At 35.7% G+C, this 21410-nt stretch overlaps 1 protein-coding gene across 3 annotated transcripts in view; it reads left to right on the top strand.

Annotated features, from left to right (window-relative positions):
• The window catches only part of CCSER1 (coiled-coil serine rich protein 1), a 675103-nt gene that overhangs the window by 523759 nt on the left and 129934 nt on the right, over nt 1–21410 (top strand). The gene's annotated exons all lie outside the window — the stretch shown is intronic.

Below are 21410 nucleotides of genomic sequence, written 5' to 3'. Positions count from 1 at the left end.
GGAATTTGAAAAGTTTTTGCTGGTCATTGTAGTTACACTTGTGTGTTTTGTTACTTTTAAAAGTTTTACTAATTTAATAATAACTTGCCTGTAAATAGCAGCTGTAATGAAAATACAAAATAACATAAACACAATTGGCATAAAAGCCAGCTAACCTCTTGGATTCCATTCTGAGAGGAAAAAAATACTGAGAAACTGCACTCATTTACATAAATCTAGTCTGTTTTCATTTTGTCTTTTAATGAGGTGGTTCATAAGATATCTAAAGCAAGTGGGAAAACAGGGAGGAAAGTAAGATTAATAACCTATAGATTGGATCTGCTCCAAAGCCCATAGGAATTGGAGTTTCTATGGGAGTTTCTGTATCAACATTAATAAGCTCACCTTAAATGAGCAACATAAGAAGAGAAAGAGAAATTGTCTACATGGTGCTCCCACTAGAACTTATTTGCTTGCAGGAGTTGCGTTCAATTTGGTGAGATGCATTTGCAAAGAGGTTTCAGAGCCTTGTTTCATCTTCCTTCTTGATGGGTTTCATAAAACTGGCTTTTAAAGTAATGTGTGAAATATATCATATTTATTCTCTTGGTTTTCTGTTTTATATAGAAGGAAGGAAGAATTGATTTATCAAAGGTATGTGAATTCCACCACCTTGCTACAAATTAAAGTCTGTATATACTCTATTCAGGAGAGCACTGATGCAGACTGATGTTCTGGAGCCTCATAGACACTTTTGTTTTACTATTATTCAGTCTTCCTCTCTTCAAGGAGTGTTTTTCTATTGATTATACACTGTACTTAAAATTCTGAAAGACTGAAAAAATGAAGAAAAACTGCAGGAAAGTTCTGAATGTAATATCCAGTGTTTTGAGTTTAGCACAGAGGCATGTTTTTGTTTTTATCAGTTAATTGTTAAAAGAAAACCTGACTTGTGCGTCAGAATCTGAAGAAGAGGTAAAACCACAACCTCTAACTTGAAAGGTCAGCTGTTCAGCACACTAACCATCTCCAAACTTCTGTAACATGCCAGAAGTATTGTATAACCTAGTACAGTGAGCTCTCAAAACATAAAAGTGAGGAGAAAAGTTTTGTGGAGTTTTTTTTTTTTTTTTTTTTTTATTCCATTGATTTATGTTTCAGTGTATGTTATGGACAGACAGTTTGTCTGACGCTAGATTTAGTATTTTTATTCCATGTTTGTTAAGTACAGTTACTCCTCTTTTCATTTGAAGAGGCCTTGGTCTGTACTTGACCAGAACAGACTTTAGCATCTGACTTCCTCCTCTAAGCATTGATTAGGGCAAATGGAAATACTGTATCTCAGTAAAAAGTTTAGAAGTGAGAATAAATTAGTAACTCCAACTAATTTACGTTACCAAGAACAATTGTCGCTTTATATTCTCTTACTCTCAATTCTCTTACTCCAGTTTTTATGCAAACCAAAATAATATTTAGATAGTGTACAAAATGAGATATGCTTGCTCAGTTATTCAGGATAGAACCCTACATAAGACAGGGAGTACTGAAACCATCTGTTTCATCCCCCTGAAACTGTGAGGTTTATTATTCTTCATAGGATATATTTTTGAACGTATTGTTGTTTCTTATTCTATGTGTGCATTGGTCCTGAGATTTAAAACCAAATCCATCTGCCCTGTTTTTCTAAATAATGAATTTTTAATGACCCAGGTTGAGTCTTTGTGTTTCCTCTGGTAACAGCACTAGCATTCAAATAGTTCCAGTTGGCCTTCAAAGTTAACTCCCTGTTTAATACAAAAGGCACAAGTTCCCAGCCGGGATGGGTTTTTCAACCAGTCTAGTCACAGACTGAGAAGAAGAGCAAGATGGTGAACATGCATTTCCTACACAGTCATAGTGACCAGAATGAGAAGCAGTAGACCAAGTTTTGGAGCGTTTTAGAACAAGTGTAAGGAATTCAGAGCTCGTTGATTGATGCCTCTCACGTGATGTTAAATTGAAAGAAAAAATACTATTAAATGTTGGTGTAGAGGAACTCCTCTCACATGTTCTCTCCTGATTTTCAATAATCATATATGTCAGCTTTTCTGGTAAAAGTCATTTGTGATGAGTTGTGATGTTATATACAAACAAACAAATGAGTTTCTGTCTTAGTATGGAAGATTTTTTTTCTTTTGTTGAGCAGTATGTAAGTAAACTTGCACATTGGAAAAATACATGATCCAGGAGGCTAGAAAGTGATCCCTCTACTTTTTTTTTTTTGTGTGTGTGTGGTTTCATATTACTATACCTTGTCCTTTGAAACAAATGTGTTTAGGAAGATGTGGTTTTCCTCTGTTTACAAGGGGTTTGAAAATACTAGATCTAAGTACATGTAGCTGCAGTGAATATTCATGACTATTATGGAAGACTACAAATCCTGTTCAGCTGAACAGAACAAATGTTCATCTGAAAGCCCCTAATCACTCCTTCAGATGCTGCCAGTCATGAATAAACACTGCCTGTATTTTCCATTTTGTCCATGAGGTGGCAAACACCATTGATCATTGTCTCATCATAGAAAGGTATAATATGTCAACGTTGCTGTTAGTTTTTATGATCAATATGGTAGGTACAGCAACCCTTCTGATGTTTTGCAGTAAATGTGTTTTGCATTTGCCAGTATGAAGCAGCATCAAGTTATGATTTCTTCTCTGAAAAAGCTGTTCTAAAATGTTATTATTCCTTGCTTTTTCTTCTGCTCCCTATCAAGTTATGTCTCAGCTTTCAGTGGCAATAGACATCCATGATTTAAATGATGTAGTGGGCATAGTGGTGACCTGGAACAGAGTGGAGATTGGAGTGAATTTCAGCAGACTTTAAAACTAATCTGTTGTTAGAACAATAATCTGTTGTAAAAATAATTACCATGTTGATTTATACCTTAGTTTCCATGAAAAGATACAAAAACATAGAAAAATCTGTTCATTATTTTTTCTCTTTTCCCTTTTAACAGTTGCTTTGGAAATCTCCAGTGGTTTACTCCATTCTCTACTGTTATTAATAATGACAGTCCCATGATGGAGAAGACCTGCTACCATTTTTTTTTCTTGTTAGCTGGCTATTAGGAGTCACTATCAGCGGTCTTCTACTCTTGTCAATAATGAACTTGTAGTTAAAGGATAGGTAGGTGACATACCATATACAGTATACGATAGCTCTATGAAGAATATCCTTGTCTGGTGATGTCACCAGAAGCCATAAAAGCAAGATGATCTTGTGGACTAGATCACCCAGGTCCATGGCACAAGAACAAGCCCTTTTGTCAGCAGCTTCTGGTCATTGGGATGGGGTAGTGTAGAGAGATGCTGTGAGAGATTTGCCAGATATTTTAAGACTTCTGGAAAACATTTCACTGTGTAACAGAATCAATCAAAGAATCATAGAATGGCTCAGGTTGGAAGGGACCTTAAAGATCATTTAGTTCCCACTTGCCTGCTATAGGCAGGGATGCCACCCACTAGATCAGGTTTCTCAGGGCCTCAACTAACCTGGTCTCAAACACCTCCAGGGATGGGACATCCACAACCTCTCTGGGCAATCTGTTCCAGTGAGCTAAATATCTTTAAGAGCTAAGTATCTTTATTATTACTAATAAACAAATGAAAGAAAAGAACCACGGATGGGTTACAAATAAAAAAATGACAATTTATTATGGGCTGTGTTTTGTAGAATGGTGTTGTGGCTGCAAATACAGGAAATGTCTATACAGACAGATCTCTGCACTGCACAGACATTATTTGGGCTTCTCTGTGGAGGTTTCCAGATTGCTGGTGACAAATAATTAGTTACTGAACTGTATTTGTTTTCAAGAGAAGCTCCAAAAGTTATTTGATATGTGCGGGAGGGTGCTTAGCTATTCTTTACAGTTCCCTGCAATATACTATGCGCTAAAAGAGCCTCATGCATTTTTTTTTTCTTTTATAGAATTTAGAAATCCATGGAGATTGTTCATTGAGATATACAATTAACTATGAACTCTCTTACATTGAGAATATGTTACTAAAAGAAAGGCTTCCTCTAAATATGTGTAAGCACTCAGGAGTCTCTGACATTTAGCCTTTCTTTCATTTTGTCCTTTAAATCAAGCCTGCTACTGGCATTTATATAAGGTCCATTTGTTCTTGTATTTGGTTTGTTAATTGCTTATGAAACTCCATACTTAATGAGCGTCAAATTAATAAAGTGATATGTACCCTATAAAAATCAATAATTATAAAAGTGGACAATCATCTTCCAGTTTCTCCTGCCTATTAGCATGGGACTACAATGTTCGTAATTTGGGGTTTGTGGTGTTGCCTTTTACAAGGCAAAATCAAGAACCGCAGTTATTCTATGGCAGTCTACTTTAGCCATACTTATTACAGACACGTTGCAAATGGTGAAATAGATAGCAGCTGTGTGGTTTGCTCAGTGTCATATGTGAAGTCCAGCAGGTTTGCATAGTTTCTAACTTGACATGACACTGTTAGAACACTTTACCACTCTCTGGAGAAGTATGTGAAAACAATGCATTGGTCACACAGAAATAGAAATTTTGCTGTTGACAAAAAGAAGTTTTGCTTATTTTTTTTTCCCCAAATATTTCTGAAAATATTGTTTCTGAAAATATTTAAGTGGCTTAAAATTAGATTCTTACCGGTGCCAAGTATATCACAGAATTAATGTTTTTTGTTGGGGAACAGAAGGGCAGACCTAGCCTCTGTAACTGGGCTTGAGTACTATTAGATATGTTCCTATGGCTTTTATCAAGTCACGGGGACAAGTCTTTTCGCTTATCACCTCTCACATCACCTTTGACTAAAACCCTAATTACAGGAATTGGGTCTTGTGAAATTCCAAGCTTTCCACAGAAACTCTTCTACCCTGCAATTTCACAGAGGAACATTTTGTCTCTTAAACAGAAAAAAAATGCCATTGTTACTATTATTTTGTGGAATGGGCAATGTTTGATTAGGTCTTTCAGAAGACACTGGATCATGCTTTTTCTCCTTGGTAGGTGCATTCTTAATCAGCAATTTTGGTACTTGAGTTTGGGCCTATAATTATATCTTGCACGGATGAGTTCAATTTGTTGGGAATGGAACATTCCCCACTGTACTTTATGGCAATTTATGTCTAATATATAATAAAAAGTGTTGAAAAATGTTCTGAAAATTTATGATATGAGTTGGAAAGTCTAGTTCCCAGCTCCACAAATAATTTGCCCTCAATTACCTTTAAAATTATCATCAGTCGGAAATCGGAAATGGAACTACTTTTGTGACAGACTAATTAAAATGTTTATACAAATAAACATTTTATGCCTATAATATATCTGCATTAGTCCATAATTTCTATGTACCATGCCCTGAAAAACAGTTCCTTTGGCATACTTATCAAAGAAAAAAAAAAAAACAAAAAAAACACACTGTGCAGTAAACACGTACCATTATTTAGATAATTATGTTTGATAGTTATATTTGTGTATTGGATGTGATTATGGTACCATTCTAATCTTAGACTACTGTATCTAGGAGAGGTGTAAGGAAAGAAGAGAACTAGATGTTCTTCTGCTGAAAAAGAATTGTACACTTCATTGATTATTTTAGTTGTTTTAGAAAGCTGTTCTTTTTTAACCTTTTCATAAAGAAATATATATATATTTTTTGCATATTTTGCAATCTGTTATTAGAAAAATGCATAAAATACATATTACAAAAGCACCAGTGTGTTTTTGAAATACTCTTACAACATTTCTTTTCCTGGCAATCAATTCATCGTTACCCTGAAATAACAGAGTATTTTACCTCCTGATGATTAGTACTGTAGCTAAATGTTCAAGGTCACTTTCACTTAGATGTATTTTATTTTTAACTTACATAGTATTTTCATTTAGCTAATCCATGATCAAGCAGCCTTCTTTTTCTTTTTGCCTTTCCTTTAGTTTCTTTGATAAAACTTGCCTGGGGATTCATTAAATCTTAATTCACAATACAAATCTTAACTCTGCTCATTCCCTGCAGTGTAGCCCATCATTGATTCGATGTAGATCTGTCCTTTTGTGAAGTAATTGCTATCTTCCACCTCCTCTAATTCTCATGCTAGCCTGGGCATTTCCAAAGACTGGGATTCATAACTGTCCCCCTGAAAGACTAAGAAGCTCAAAAGGACCAGAGAGAAATGTTATACTTCACTTTTTGTTTTGAATCATACACCATCATGTGAAACCATGTGCAGTCTGTTAAGCCTAATACCTAGAAGTGCAGCCCAGAAAAAAGTTTAGGAATATCCTTAATCACTTAATTTTCAAAACATGAATAATTTTGTCAGTGTCAGTGAGATTACCAGTGCTTGTAAACAAGTTGTCATACATGTGCATATTGTGTGAAGATTCTGAAACTATTTCTGTTCTTTTATGACCAAAAATAATCTCATCAATACAATTATTTTTAAGCCTACTACAAGACTTGGATTGAAGGAGTTCTCCTAGTGTTTCAAGTATACCTGTTCTCCTACAGGAGGAAGGCCTTCTACAAAAAGCTGGTCATAAACTCAAATTACAGTGTAGAGGATTCAGTTTGCTGTGTAACAAATAGGGAACAAATAGTGTGCTTTTGGTTAGTTGGCTGTTGTTGACTTTAATTTATATATATATATATATTTGGTGAAGGTGATTTTTTTTTTGCCTTTTTTTTTTTTTAATTTATATGTTCTTATAGCTTATAGAAAACCTAGGAAGAGGCTTCAGGATAAAAAAAGCAGTTTGGCAGAGGCTAAAATAAATAAATAAATAAATAAAAACATAGAGTAGATAAACTCGTACTGTATATAGGAACCCTTAATTTTCATCCAGATTATAAATTAAAAAGGAAACAATGTCTGCCTTTTCATTTCTATCTTTTTAAATGGAGCAAGAAAATTCTTAGAGGCTTTTCTTCAACCTCGATACAATTTTGTTTTCCTTTCAATGGGAAGATTTCCACTAGCTTCCATGGCATCTTATGTCTTAATATGATTTAAGCATATAAAGGAAGCCTATGTTTTTTTTTAAGCATTCAGAGTTTGGACATAGTTAATAAAGGACCTTTATCACAAACTATATTCTCTCAAATTGTATTTGTCACTGAGACATCACCTATCAGAGGTGAAGTGAAAGTGAATTACTTAATGGAATAGTAATTTTTAGACAAGTCCTTCTATCCTTTGGTGTTCAGGAATAATAACAGGGCAAGAACAGTGATTTTATATAAATGAATGAAGTTAAGACTGCAATGAAATTCTGAAGCACTAATACATAACTTAGAGAACTCTTTTGTAAGAAGTCAGCTGGGTAATTGCATATTAAAACATTCGTATTTTCCCCCATTTACCTGTCTACTCTAGTAGACAGGTAAAATAAACTTCTGTTTATTTTTCCATGTCAAATATTTGAATTTTAAGTACTAAATTATTATTATTATTTTAAACACTAAAGAGCAACTTATCCTCTGTCAGTTAAAAATATCAATTTTATATATATATATATATAATATATATATATATATATTTGGTGGTGGTGGTGGTCCAAAAGGATGGCATAACTCGTTTATAAATGTAAGTGCAGTGAGCAGTGTACATCACTAGAAGTGTAGATTTTTCTTTACCACTGTTCTGCTCTTTTTCTATTCAAATCAAAAAGCAATTCAAGACTCTGCTGTGTTATAAGCAACATAGTTTTTTTGAGTCATGTACTAACATGTTTGTTAAAACTTATCTTGACTTTGTGAAACAACAGCATCTATTTGCTGCAGTTGCTGCTGTTGGTATTGCTGAAAGCACTGCTGGGCTTGACTATTTGGGAATTTGCTACATTTGTTCTGAAACCTGATGAACTGTTCATGTTCACTTCAATTAGGACTTTTGAAAAAGCCTACAACAGAAACCTTAATTGTGATTTTAAGCTTTTACAAGCAGGGAACTAATGTATGACTGGTCTTTTACAACATGAATTAATATGCTGACCAATATAAAATGATCTCCTATTGTAAGATCATTTCATCAGAGAGAAGAAAAAGTGCAGAGTACACATTCTTTTCCCAACAACCTCTTTGAAACCTGCTACAGCTTGATCATAGAGTTAATATTGTTTTTGATGTTTAAAAAACAGTCAGGGAACAGTTTTGTGTAGGAAATAATAAGAACACATACATTTCTCCTTTTTCCTCAATGGTTGCATGTTGTCCATACTTACATGTGTTTCAGAAATTATTTACAAATGTCAGTGTATTATGGCCATTTGTTTCCATTACATTGTTCACATTATTCTAAATTCAGTGTGTATGAGAACGTATGTAGGAAGGTGATCACATATAAGTCTATGTAGTCAGATGGATCACATCAAAAAATGGTGAAAATAATATTTCAAAAATCAGCTTTTAGAAGTGCTGGAGAACTATATCGTGCTGCTACATTGGTGGGGGATAAGGGTAAGCATTTGAAATACAGGATATTTAAATACATGCAGACTGCTGGTGTTTTCCAAGAATGGAAATAAACATCAGCTGACTGACTTCAGATACTTTCCAATTTGTGGCTGGATAGTGGTTGCTCTGAGAGGGTGCTAAAAATGTTCTGGGTGGAATGCAAAGCAAATGTGAGTCCCATTTTCATTTCTGATTGGAGATGGACAGTAAAGATGTACTCAGAATTAGACACAAAAGTACATGTTCAAAAATCTAAACTTGCCTAGGGTAAATATGATCATTCATATCTTGCCTGATCTCATTGTAGCACTAATATGTGCTTTGTCTTTTCCTCTGTGAATTAGACTATTTGTATCCTACAGGTGGTATTTCAATATTGTATTCATTTTACTGCTTTTCATCGTAACTAACTGCCATCTGGAATTTTTCTTGCCTAGGAATCTCTAAGCACAGAACAGTTAATGAATTTAAGACCTTGGGATACATTCGTTGGACTCTTTTAAAAATAAATAATACTTTATCTATTTTTATTACATTTGATAGCGGGAAAAATAGAACTGGCACCTTTTTTTCTTTCATTATCCTGGCAAATGTCAATTAAAAAAACTTTAAAGTAAAGTTTGTTTCAGAGACCTCCAATCCAAGTGTATTTATGTGTTATGGCAGGTGTTTCAGCAATTATTACTAATTGGAAAATTAGATGCTGTTGCTATAGCAACATCTTTATTTGCTAATTGGTTTTGGCACATTTTAAGTAACACTAGCTTAGCTAGACACAAAGCTATTCAAATGAGGCATGTGAAGATTTCTGTCAAAATGGTGAGCCTTTGTTGTGAGTCAGTACATTAACCTTCTACGTCTATGGCCCTGGGCATAAACCAGGTTCTTCCTGGGCGTGCATGCCGGACCTGAGTCTTGTAGCCTCACCCATGTTGCTCAATCACAAGAGAACAGGAAACAGGTGAAATTCTGAGCTATGGTCCTTCATTTTTCTTTCTTCATTTCTATTTTGACTGTGTGGGTTACAGCAGGGTCAAAAAAATTGTGCACTTTTCAGACTGTTTTGTAGCTGGATTCATCTCCTTTCCAATTGTGAATGCTTTGTTGCTTATATGTGTGTGTGATGTGTTTCTTTTTGGATCTCCAAAACATTTGAAGTTGTTTTTCCTTGATGCATCTTGTGCTTTTTCCTTCATTTCCTGTAGGAAAATATTTATTGGGGCTTGGGTCAGCAAACTGCAATGCACTGTCCATGTACAATGTAACACTTATTTTCTGGGCGATTTAGGTTTTCCTTTGAGTGCCCCTTTGCATCTACTTCACAGTAGAATGAAGCTCCACTGTCATGCTGCATTCTGGAATTTTTTCGTACTTTAAGCATCTAATTCACTTTTTGGACTTTGAAAGGTAGAGCTTGCTATGCAATTTTCATTTTCTTATTTCTCTGCCAAACCTGTTTTTCCAGAAGATTTTGAAGTCCTGGAGGCTATCAGACTTAGAAAATGAACAACAGTTTCAAATCTCTCTCTTTTTTTTTTCCTTATTTATTTATTTATTTTCAATTCCCTTCTACACTTTTGGCAACGCTGGTATTTAGGAATTGCATAGTTTGCCTTCAAAGCCTTCCCATCCATTCTTCCTTTTGTGGCTGTATGTACCATGTAAAGGGGAAAGAATGATTGCTCAGAAGTGACTGTGGTTCCTTGACAGGTGTTATCTTTTCAGTATCCATTCTCTGACGTTTCTTTATTAGAGTATTTCTGAGTTTCTGAAAAAGTAGCTGAAGAGTTTCCTGAAGCAAGGGTAGTGTGGAATATTTCTTTGCTCTGTGTCTAACTGAGGAAGACAGTGTGAGTGTACACTATCTGTTCCGCTGGAGAAAAAAAAAATTAAGAATGCCAGTTTTGGGTACATAAGCAACACTGTGAGCATATACAAGTGAAATATCTCAAAGACTTTAACTTACTTGGGAAGTACATTTAGAGCTGTACTTCTTTTCGCTGGAAGCTAATTATGTGGTTGTATGTCAGGATGCTGAAGTGGTGTGAGCCATAAAATTGCTAAAAGATTTTTATTCTCAATTATACATTTTGGTGGTGAAATAAACCATTTTGATCATATGGCTTTTACTTAAAAATGAAAAATAAAAATAAAAATAAAAGTACTTTTATAAGGATGGGATCTTTATTTGGAGGTGTGTCGTTCAGGCAGTAGACAAACTGTAAATGAGGTTTTGATTGTTGAATGTTATGTTTGTCATCACACCTTGAAAGCTTTTTTAATAGCTTTTACATTTGTAATACTTACTTTTATTTATAACAGTTTAACTCCTGTTTTTAATGAGATGAGTACTCTGACAACAAATACTCAGACATATGAGTTTTTTGGCAGGAACAGAAATACCCTCTTGGTGCTCGTACAAGAACTTTTGAGTTGTAATTCATAGAGCATTTTCAAAAGTAAAGGTGTTTAAATGTCAGTTTAAATGTTTGTTGAAATGAGACAGAAGTGCCCTCAATCCGTAGACAAGTTGCTGTATATAAACTTTATGCTCTTGGTAATACTTCCTTACTGTAGTAAATGTCCTCTAAGGGGAAAGGAGAAATATTTTCAAAAAACTGTGTTTGTCATTATTACAACAACTATCACTCTAGGTCAGTTTTGATTGCCATCAAGAGTTCTTAATAGCTGTTTTCCTGGTTTTTGACAGTAACTAAGTGTGTTAGCCTCCAGACTATGTAAAAAGAAAAAATCACAAAACTGAATAATAAAAAAAAAATCATGGTGATTACCATCAATGATACAGTAAATAAGCAGATTTTACTGTCATTTTTGTCATACTTCACAAAACTTTGGTATGGTTTCAAATCCTTTGCGTAAGCTTGTGTGTAACTAATACTCCCCTCAGTAAAAGACCCATTGCAATAACTTGCCTTGGCATACATACTGTTTTACAGTAGATTTATATCTGTGATTTGAGAGGTTATGAAGTTTCAGTTAGAAGACTTAGACACAGCTTGAATGTTTCTCCAGATGAACAAAGCTGTGTTAGATATTGCTGTAAATCAGTTCTAATCAGATGAGAATTTCAAAGATCCCAAAGCCTAAAACCAAAATTTATTCAGAGGCTTAGAGTTCAAAGTAGAAAAGTCACCTGACTTATTTTTAATCTAATTTGGAGCTGTGTATAAGAAGTCATTTCCACACACCTACTAAACTGGTACATATGGTGCAGCTGAGATTTTCTTGATCTTGGCATTGTTGATGATTCTAACAAGAGAAGCAGACATTTAGCCCATGAACTTTTACCCAAGTTTGGTTTTGTTTCATTTTAGTTTCCCTTGCCCCTATTTTTTCTTGTTTTATGCCTCATTGATGAAGCTACTTAGTAAAACACTTTTTTTTTTTTCTTCCTCATAGCCACTCAGTATAAAGTTGGAATTTATTATGGCATATACACTACTGGCAAATCTAATTATAGTAATAAATTTTAATGCACCAACTGGTTAAAAGGCTTCTTCTTTATATTGGGTCTTTATAAAAATATTAGTTCTATTGCAGAGTATGGGAAGAAAGAAGTGTTTGGAAACAATTTAGGTTTTGCTATGCCACACACCCTTTCTGTGAGGCATGCAACATTGCGTTCTTAGGGAAATATCCATTAACAAGGTGTCATGGCATCTGCAAAGAACAAAGGTAAGGAACTGAGCTGCATTCAGAATGTTAATGTAGTTACAAGGCATTCACTTTTGTTCATGTGATGATTTTACTCAGGTGGGCAGCTGAGCTCCACCACAACCTCTCTTTCACTCCCCCTCCTCAAAGGGAGAGGGGGAGAAAATACGAAGCAAAGGGCTCAAGGTTTGAGGTATGGATGGGGAGATCACTCAACAGTTATCATGATGGGCAAAACAGACTCAGAGTAGGGAGACAGTAAGATTTATTGCCTATTACTAACAAGCTAGAGAAGTGAGAAACAAATGAAAGAAACCAAAAACACCTTCCCCCATCCACCCTCCTCCACCCCCTTGCCCCAGGCGGCACAGGGGAACAGGGGAAATGGGGTTTGCGGTCAGTCTGTGGCACTTCGTCTTCACTGCTCTTTCTCAGTCACTCTTTCCGTGTTCCAACATGGGATCCCTCCCACGGGATGCTGTCCTTCCTGAACTGATCCTGTGGGGGCTTCCCACAGGCAGCAGCTCTTCAAGAACTGCTCCAGATATGGGTCCATACCACGGTGTCCATCCGTCAGGAGCAAACTGCTCCAACATGGGTCCCCCACGAGCAGGAGCTCCTGCCAGGTCACCTGCTCCTGCGTGGGCTCCTCTCCACGGGCTGCAGCATGGAACCCTGTTCCACCATGGTACTCCATGGGCTGCAGGGGGACAGCCTGCTTCCCCATGGGCCTCACCACAGGCTGCAGGGGAACTTCTGCTCTGGTGCCTGGAGCACCTCTTCCCCCCTCCTTTTTCACTGACCTTGGTATCTGCAAGTCTGTTTCTCACTCCTCTCTCTCCAAGCTGCTGTTCTACAGCAGTGTTTTTTTGTTGTTTGTTTGTCACTTCTTAAAATCTGCTCTCACAGAGGTGCAAACAACATTGCTTATTGGCTCAGCTGTAGCCAGCAGCGGGGCTGCTATCTAACATGGGGCAGCCTCTGGATTCTTCTTGCAGAAGCCACTCCTTGGCCCCCTGCTACCAAAACCTTGCCATTTAAACCCACTACAGTTCAACAGATTATTTGTAGGTGAATTTTGAGGAAGGGACGGAACTAAATGGAATAGAGAGACTATTTCTGGAAGGTGTGCCAGCACTCATGACTGAAGAAAATATAAAATCAAGTACAAACAGAAATACTCAGTTAGTAACACCATTCAGGTTACTAACAGAGTGATTCCCTACAGCTATATGTAAGGTTATGTTGTTCTTGTAGTAAATTCCTTCAACAGTTAAGATGCTATTTAAACACTATGCTGAAGGGCTACTGTAAAAAGATGATGTATTACATGCCAAAAGACCTCAAATGCTATTTCACTCTGGTGAGCATAAGTCAAATTAATACAAAACAAAAGAAAAAGTCAGCAAATCTAATAACAAGCTTCCATGATAAACCATCTGTTCAACAAAGTATCGTATTTTATTGCATAATTCCAAACTTAAATTCTGAAAGAAGTGGATCAAACCACGAACACATCAACCAGATAATGGTTTAGAGATGGGAATCTCTAAAATGAAAATTTTGTGACATATGTTTTGTTTTCTTTTCTCTCCAATTTGTAAGGTTCAACTGTCATGACACTTATCTAACTATTCTAAAAATAAAAAATATTTTCTTTTGAAGGAAAAAGAATAGACAGCAAAGATAGCTGTCTTCAGGAGCAGAGAAAGTAAGAGATTTACAGCCAGATCATTTCAAGTTAAATTCTGAGAGCTAGTCACACTGACTGTAAAATAAAAATAAAAATAAATTAGGTTTATGCAGAATCACATCGTTTTCTTGTGTGGTGTGTGTTTTATGTGTATTTTAATTTGTTTTTGAAGCAAAGTTGAATCAACAGGATGAAAAGAAGTCCTCTGTCTGAAAGTGGTACAAATTAAAATAGACCTCAGCACTGAAATCTTTCTCAAACAAGTTTCCTTGTGGCTGACTTCGTGGGGGCAAGTAATATAGTGAGACTCCATAATGTATTTGAGTTTCCCAAAGAGAAAGAACTTTGGGATGTGAAAGATTTCCCGTGGCTTTTGGTCAGAACTATAATGTAATCACATCAAAACATGCAGTGGTAATTACCTTTACGGTGATTTGTACAAAAATATTACAACTTCATATTCATCCCTTAAAAATAAGAAAAGGACTTTGTCTTGCTGGGATATTTCAGACGGGCACTACTACAGAAAATGCTTTACAGAATTGTAGAAGTATTTATTTAATATGGCAAAGCAAATGTTACCGGTCTGCACTTTCTATCTATGTGAATAAATTTGCAGTTTGCAATAGGGAGAAAAGTATGATTTTCACACTTTCATTGTTCATTGACATATATTTCTTTTTACCATTAATATTTTTTAAGAAAGGACTGGAGTGGGGTTTTTTTGTTTGTTTTTGGTTTTGTTTTTGTTTTGAGATAAATGAGCTCTAGTGGAAAGGTGGCCATAAATGCATGTTCTGGCTTTATGTTCCGACTCTAAATTAAAATTGGAATGTGATTCTCTGGTGATTCAGTTTCATTTTGTACAAATATTTAGTGCAGCATTATATTCTGATCTAGATATAATCATCCAATGGTCTCTTTCTCAATATTGAATTTTTAATTTAAGGGTGGATTAAGTTAGAATTTGTTGCTGACCTGGCTTTGAGCAGGAGGGGGAACTAGGTGATCAGCTTAGGTCTCTTTCAAATGCAATGAATACTGATTCTGTGATATTCAATTGATAGGATGTGCGTACAACTACATATGCATCTTTTGAAGTGTTATGTGTATATTCTGAACACAATTAGCATATGCATGCATATCGTACATATGAAGACAGAGTTGTGTAGACAGAAAAAACAGCAGCTAAAAATGGAAAGCAAAAAGAACTACACAAACAGAATCATTTGCCTTTGTATGTCCCTTTGAGTCAAATGAAGAAGTTTTCCTATCATTGAAGCAGGAAGTAGACTTAGGGGTAAAAAACACTGTATAGCCATAACTCAGAATCATTATGTGTATGGTTGAACCTTATTGGCTTCACCCAAAGGGGTTGAGCCAAATGGTTCAGATCAGAAATGATACCCACCCAACTTGCAAAGTTAACACACTCTGAGAGGTGGTGAGGTACCCATTACTCTTTAAGCCACCTTCAGTACTTAATTAAATGTAATAACAGAAAGTATTTTTCAGACCTTAAATAAACTTCTATGGTTCTTTTTGTTTGTTTGTTTATCTGTGACATTTTTATTTTATTTTATTTTACGTACGTGACAATTTGCTACATAGTAGGTTTCTAACTGTCCTTAAACTATATGCCAAACTGACTTGCTTTATAATGCAATGGATTCTTTTCTTTGTTTTTTAATGGGATCTATCGTGTGCAAACAGTGGCTGAACATTGCTATTCAGAACTGGATAACATACTTAAAAAACACGTACAAGTAGACAAAGAGTGACCATTCATAGAAAAATCACTGCAGGTAAGAGGACCTATATACCTTGTATCAGCTCAGATAAGACTGTCAGCCAAAGGGTGACTTTCGGCAAAAACAGGAGGTTGATGAGAACAAAAGAAGTAGTGGAAGTTGTCTAAGTACTGAGACTGTCCAACAGTTTCAGTCTGAATTTCTAGCACACAACCCCCAAATAGAAACACTTTTATTGCAGTTAGTACAGTTAATTTGCTATAAATAAAAGATATTGTAGGCAATAATGCCTAAGAGGCCTCTAAGATCAAGTTCATGAAAGCCTTAAATGTGCAAAGCAGGAAGGCTTTAAAACAACTTGTGCAAGTGTGGAGGCAGGGATAGCTAAATTCAAGTTTTCTCAAGCCCCTGAGAGGATAAAGAATCAGACACATCAGGTCATGCTGTGAATAAAAAAAAATAATGTAACATAATATCACTGGTGTGAATGAGATGTCGGCAAATGAATTACTATTTTTCTATTTAATTTCTTTTTTTATTACGTTTACAAAAGTGTTTTTTTAAATCAGAAGAACAGTATTTCAGCAGATGTTGAAGCATGCAGGAATTCACAAATTATCCATAGGAAATTTCTGCCTAAGCAATTAGAGCAGATTGTTGTTGTTGCTAGTGAGGTAGTTGCAGTAAAGCATCCAAATATAGCTAACTGTCCTGTAGCATTAGTTGGATTATTTATTTGAAACAATTAATGTATTGCTATCACATAAGGGACTGTAGGTACACAGAAAGACTGTTACTACCTAGTCTGAGCGTTGTATCTAGATCTAATATAGCATTAGTTTGGCCTTATGAGATTGCAATCCAAATTGTGGTGATAGAGTATATTTTAGGATCTTTCACTTACATGTGGAAGCAGATTGCTGACAAGTGCATGTACATGTTGATTCAGAGTTGAAAATGTGCCAAGAGACTGCTAGTAAAATATTTACTGATAACTTTAAGATGGAAATATGTCTTCCTTATTGAGCTATAATTTAAGTTTGAAAAATGTTTGGAGGAGAAACATATTTATATTACTATATCTATAGACTATGGAGCAGCATTTGCTCTTGAGGCTGTTTCTTTTAGTAATTTTGTTCATGCCTGGCATAGCTTTCACTAAATAAAAAATAAGAAATAATTTATTTTATTATTATTATATGCTATCACCTTTAATTACACATAGCTGTAAATATTTTGGAGTTGTGTGAAGGCCATGTTGTATTTCAGCCCACTGTAGAACCAAAATATTTTTATAGTTTGTTTAAGTCAACACACATTACAATCTGAAATCTAATAAATGGAAAAGACACAAGTGATAAGCAGATTTTCATCAGAAGGATTGAAAAAGACTGAATGTTGGCTGTTATTGAAGTTGGATAATGCTATAAAAGACATTGAGATGTGAACAATTGCATGTGAAAAGTATTTATTTAGCATTTTCTAATCTCTTTCTAAAAAGAATAAGAATTCTTCTTGTGTTTTGCTTTAACACCTCAGCCTTCCTCTTTAATATGACTGCCTTGAGTACCATTTTTCATGTACTTTTATGCAGTTGATTATTCTACCAAAAGTATCAGACTCCAGACCTCTGTGTATTCAACTGTTCATTTCTTTGACTTGTCAAAATGAGCCTGAAGTCTTATTTTGTCTATACAGTGGGGATGAGCTCTAAGTAGAAGTGGTGTCAGCACTTAAAATTTTATTTTAGAATTTGTTTAAATGAGAGACAGACTGAAAGCTAAAAGGCAGTATATTAATTATGGAAAATCAGGTAGAAAACTGGGCAGAGCAATCCTAACAAATGTAGTTGCACTGAATCAGCTTACACAAAAATAGGACACCTGACAAAGAGAAAGTTTTTCCATCAAAAATGTAAAAATCTGAAAGGCAAAATTGCTGAATTACCTTGTCCTGTGTGTTGGTTTTACACAGCTGGGAAGCTGAACTCCACCACAACTGCTCACTCACTCCCCTCCTCAAAGGAAAAGGGGGAGAAAATAGGATGGAAAGCTTCAGGGGTTGAAATAAGGACAGGGGGATTACTGAACAATTACAATCATGAGCAAAACAGGTTCAGCATAGGGAGATTAATATAATTTATTATTTATTACTAACAGGCTAGAGCAGTGAGAAACTGCCTTCCCTTCCCTTTCTGTTTCCCTTTTTGTTTCCCTTTCTGTTTCCCGTTCCCTTCCCTTCCCTCTCCCCTCCTTTCCCCTCCTCTCCTTTTTTCCTCACCGTTTCTCACATTTCCTTTCCTCACAATTTCCTTTCCCCACCTTTCCTTGTCTTTTCTTTTGCCATAAGGCATAAGGTGTAAGAAGTTGGCAGGAACCAAGTCCTGAGCAGGTGTATTTTCTCATCCTTCTGTGTTGACGTGCAAAGCAGTCCTTAAAAGTGTATTTCCCTCATTGCTCCGCTGAATAGACCAGGTGTTGTAAATGAGGCACCCTGAGAGATTCACTTTTAGTGGCTTCTGGATCTTGACTAATTCTTTCTTGGCTGCAGAGCTCTAACTTTTCAGATATTGATAACTGTATTCTCCTCACCTGCATTTTCAAAGGTGAAATGTAAAGGGTGTTTATATTTAAACCCTCCCTCCAGGAACTCTTTGATCACAAGCTTAATTTTCACTTCACTACACTGGCACATTAAATGGCTGATGAGGAACTGTAGCTTACTGTACTCATTAAACTATTTCAGTATTGTTGAAAGCATAATGTACTTAGCAATATCAAGAACACGTTTTTAAAACTAATTCCATGTTAAAAAAAAAAAAAACAAAACAGGACAGGAGGCAATGGGCACAAACTGGAACACAGTGGGTTCCATCTGAACATCAGGAAAAAATTAAATGTGTGGGTGCTGAAGCACTGGCACAGGTTGCCCAGAGGGGTGGTGGAGTCTTCCTCCTTGGAGATCTTCAAAAGCCACCTGGACATGGTCCTGGACAACCTGCTTGAGTAGCGGGGTTGGATGGGGTAGATGACCTCCAGAGGTCCCTTCCAACCTCAATTATTCTGTGATTCTGTGAAGTGAATCAGCAGAGACAGATTTATTTTATATTTGTTAAGTGAAAAAGGTCTTCAGAACTAATTGGTTAGAAACAGTAGAAAATACAATAAAAATGATACAGTGAAAATTATTTCCCTTCTTCTCATTAGTGACAATATAGAATGGCTGGGGTTTTAACATTTAAAAATTAAATGGCCTTGAGCTGTTTTATAGGCAGTTTTCAACCAAAACAAATAAAATGTTTGCACAGAAATCCTGTGAAACTACACCTCTTTGAACCTACACCTCTGTTCTGTGCATTTCCATAATAAAGATTATTAGAAAATGCCATTCATGTTTCATGTACACTTTAACTTTAAAGGATTTTAAATGTAAATGAGGTATATATATTTAGAATGTATGGAAAAGCTTAACACTCATCACTGTCCTCCTATTCAAGTGTGCAACAGTATTAAAAGATGATTCCAATCAGAATCCAAATTCAAATTTTGCAGTAAACTAAGAACTGTACTTTGAGAAGTTTATTCTGTAAGTGATCTCTTAATTAAAATTAGGCAACAAAAAGGTAGGGAAAGTTCAGCTACTTAGAAACATTAAATGAGTGTACCAATTTTTATTGATCGTTAAATTAGTAACAAGGTAACTCATCTGCAGTGCCTCTACACTATTAATAACCTTATCTTGTCACTACTTAAGGTTCTGCATTTCTAGGAATCACAGGGGACTTGGAAAACTTCATATGGTATTTACCCCTAAAGTTATCATAGAAGCCTAGACACCTTTGGACTGAAAAAAAAGCATTAATGCACAGAGAGGATGGAAAAAGAAACTATACCTGTTTAAAACTGTTGAACTAGTAAGAGTGCCAGCAGAGTTTGGATTTTCCATGCAGAATGTCTTTAACTTGTCTTGGTTTCAAAAATGCACCTTATTGTGCTGGATTGTACTGAAGGACAACATTTATTTCTGAAGGAGGAAATGGGAAAAAGATAAGCTCTGGTCTGGGCATTTTCCTCCTGGTCTTTCCCCCTGGAGAGCCATTTACTCTGGAAATCAGAAATATGCAAATGTAATGCACTCAAAATCATTGGCATTTTGCTTTTCAGGAGTATTATGTCATTAGAAATATATTACTGTCTATTCTTCAAAGGTTCTGCTTTGCCTTAGATGAATCTGTTTTCTTAGCATGTATTTTGTTTCATAAAGACTATGGCGAGCACTGAAAACAAGGAAGCTAGAGTGCTTTTGCCTCACTATCACGAGTTGACCCCAGCTTGTCCCCTTGTTTTGATGACTTACCTCTTCCTAAAGTTGCAGTAAGGATTTAGTCACGGACTGACATATTCAGGTTGTAGTGAGATAAATGGCTTCTGCACAGCTACACAGCATTGCATATGGCCCTAAGCAGTTGTCTCAGTAGCACAGCCACAGCAGCTTAAATAATGAATAATTCTTGTGATTCTGGTTTTCATTAAATGACATGGTATGAGGAACCCAGAAACAGATGGTTTCTTTGTGGGGCTTGCTAGATACACATATGTATGCTTCACTCTTCTCAGGTAAAGGAAAACACAATTTTACAAGACCTAAAAAATAAAGTGACCTTAAGAAACAAATGCCTAGCACTATCCAAATGCCTGGTAAATCACTTCTCAGCCTGGAATTCAGAAGGATGGTGGAAGTGAAATTATTTCAAAGGAAGTCACGCTCCACTCCAGTTTCATAAGGTGTATGCGTTTGATTTATTTTTAATTTTAATTTCTTAGGCAATAAGTGCAACCTAAATATTACTGTTACTATTCACCCTCAACTACTCAGTCCAAATCAGTGTCCATTTACACTGGGAGACGAGCATAGCCTTTGACACAAACTCAAAGCAAAGCCTTGACTCATGATCTAGATTCAGAATGAGACAACATTGTTTATCTTAATGCTGCTCTACAGTTGTTATACACTAGCTTCTTTTTCCCTAGTCCTTTTTACAGTCTCTTTCTCTACATTTTTTTTTCTGGGCTTGTTTTATGGGGTTTTGGTGGGTAGGGGATCACAGGGGATAGAGGCTTACCTACACATCTCAACCAGTATGACTTGCTTGGCCTTCAATTTGTATTTTCTTTATGTGCACAGTTGGTATTTCAGAGCTATGTGGCAATTACTGGCATGATACAGAAAAGATAAATCTCTGTACTGAAAGAGCACACTGCAAATATTGATCAGGGATTTAATAAACCTGCTTCCTATCAACTGTCATCAAATGTGCCTAGTGAGTTCTTGTTACATAATTATGGAGAGAATATGAGGAGGAAGTGACAGGAACCAAACTGCTCTGCACTCTCTCTCCTACCTGTTTGAAACATATTTTACATTCAAACAGTGACAGTATCAGCTAAGACATAGGTGTAATAGAGTCTTCTTATTTTTGTAAAATAATCCATTTTAATATATACTCCATATATTGTCCTCTCCATCAAAATTAATTACTGACAAGTGTGAGCATGCCTGTCTTATGCTGATACTTTTTTCTTATCTTCTCTCTCTTTCTCCCTCTCTCTTTTTTCTCTTTTTCTCTCTTATTGGCACACTGTGTCCACTGATGGGTGGATTACTAAAGAGCGTTCTCCACTATAATGTATGTTTATCTGAAAATAGGAACTGCAGTTCTTTAGTAATAACAAGCTCCTCTATCGAAACAATCTCTATTTTGTTTCGGTGCCTTCATTTTCTTTGTATGTCATGATTTTTCGCTGTTAAACTGACTGAAAAAAAAAAAAA

The sequence above is a fragment of the Cygnus atratus genome, chromosome 4 (assembly GCF_013377495.2).
Source record: "Cygnus atratus isolate AKBS03 ecotype Queensland, Australia chromosome 4, CAtr_DNAZoo_HiC_assembly, whole genome shotgun sequence".
Taxonomy (NCBI): Eukaryota; Metazoa; Chordata; class Aves; order Anseriformes; family Anatidae; genus Cygnus; species Cygnus atratus.
The sequence above is the reverse complement of the archived record's forward strand: the minus strand, read 5'-3'. Positions and strand labels throughout refer to the sequence as shown.